Raw genomic sequence first — 1,984 nt, 5'->3', positions numbered from 1 at the left:
TATCTTCTGCTCCATCCATGGCGCAGGAACTTGAACGAGCGCCTTCAGTGTGTCTTTTCGTGCCCCTTTGGCTTGACCTTCCAGAGCGCTCCACTGCCTGTCGCGCTCTGAGAGGAGGGGCTTTCCTTAATAAAGTTAACTGTGATTGGATGGTTGTATAAGCTCCTCTGCGTTTAAATTAAATTTGTTTTCCCTCCCTTTGGCAGCAGAACATATTTTTTTTAGCGTGAATCCAGCGGGTTAGATCTACATAACAAAGTCGGAGATACATTATAACAGGTGAGACAATCCTCTTTTTTGCGTGGGACTATTTTTGATTATAGGGCTTGTTTTATATAGCATGTGAAGTTCTTTAACTCTGAACCGATTTGCACTAGACTCCCATAGAGTATTTTACGGTGTTTCGAGGTGATAATAAAATAAATTACTCATTTTTTTTCCACCAGAATGTCTTTGGGAATGAGATTGCGCACCAGAATAGAAGGAAAACAAACTAAATATAAGGCACTAAGGCTCATTAAATGGCTGCAGAAGAAACACCTGCTAAAAAAGAAGCTTAGATGTCCTGTTTGTCACCATAAGATGAAAATGATTTCCGTGGTGAAGAAAGACCAATATATGTGGTATGTATAATGCATGATAATGTAGTGCATGTAGTAAATATAACAAAATATTTCGGTTATCAATGCAAGAGGGAGCATTAACCTCTTTTCATTATTATTTTCTTCATACTTAATGTTGTGATTATCTTTTCAATTAATACTCTTGTTTAAGGGTCCATTTCTTTACTTAACTCATTGATATGTTCTCAGGTGCTGCAAAAGAGCAAGTCATAGGAAAGTTTCCAGAACAATTAGAACTAGCTCCCTCTTTGAGAAATCAAAAACATCTCTTTTCAGTTGGATGAAGTTCATTTACAGGTATATGTAGATGTAGACATTAATAGCAATGCACCTTTCATAATTGAACACCAATACGAGACTTGTGAAATAAAATTAGGGCCTCAGTAAGTAATAATTGCCTCAATTTCTATCACAGATTTTCACAAGGGCTCAGGCTCAGACAAATAGATATGATCGATGATGAAGTGGCTGGCAGCTCCAGAACACTAAGTAGCATGGCAAGACACATTCGACATGTTTGTATACGTGCAATTAAAAGACACAGAATAAACAATGGACACCGTCTTGGTGGTGACAGAGAATTTGTGGTTATAGATGAAAGCTGTCTCCGTCATCAGCAAAAGGTTGGTAAACTCTCAGACAGGTTTGTTAGAATCAATGCAGATCTGAATGTGTCCTCTAAACATGGAAACCTTTACCATAAGTAAAAAAAATTAGTAGAAGCAACCATCTTTTTGAATGTTTCTTTGTAGATATTTAATTTTATTCTTTTTAATTTTAATTCTGTTTAATTTTATTCTTTTTGTTTTCAGTATGCACGTGGACGCTTTGGAAATGCATGGAAAAGGAAGAAATGGGTATTTGGAATGATGGGAATTAAAGACAAAAGGCGAAGGCTCGTGTTAAAACTTGTTGAAAAACGATCAAGGCGCCACCTTGTTCCTCTGATCAGACAGCATGTTAAGTTGGGTAGTGCCATTATCAGTGATGAGTGGAGAGCCTACAAGAATGTTTTGACAAACATAGGGTACAGACATTACACTGTAAATCACAGCAGGTGGTTTGTAGATCCTCAATCTGGCAGTCATACACAGCATATGGAAAGGGTTTGGATGACCATCAAAGGACATGTCCGTAGACTAAGAGGAAATCGCACTGAGAAGTTGCTGGAGGAACACCTGATGGTTCTTGAGTGGTCATCTTGGCTTGGTTCGCGACACCCTGATGGACCACTGGGACGCTTATTTAAGGACATACAAAAAATATTTCCAGTTTGAACCAGTCTGGCATGAACTTTTTTTGGAGTGGGTGACTGTTTGGTGTTTTAAAAAACACATTTAATGTTACATGTGTTACTCTTA

At 38.0% G+C, this 1,984-nt stretch overlaps 1 long non-coding RNA gene across 1 annotated transcript; it reads left to right on the top strand.

The window, feature by feature from the left end:
• Window positions 1-205: 205 nt before the first annotated feature.
• LOC308388205 lies at window positions 206-1,252 on the top strand. The gene is made up of 3 exons (XR_013970063.1): window positions 206-279; window positions 447-623; window positions 813-1,252. It is a non-coding gene; the product is annotated as an uncharacterized lncRNA (long non-coding RNA).
• Window positions 1,253-1,984: the final 732 nt, after the last annotated feature.

This window comes from Rhamphochromis sp. 'chilingali', assembly GCF_963969265.1.
Source record: "Rhamphochromis sp. 'chilingali' genome assembly, chromosome: 20".
NCBI lineage: Eukaryota > Metazoa > Chordata > Actinopteri > Cichliformes > Cichlidae > Rhamphochromis > Rhamphochromis sp. 'chilingali'.
The sequence above is the reverse complement of the archived record's forward strand: the minus strand, read 5'-3'. Positions and strand labels throughout refer to the sequence as shown.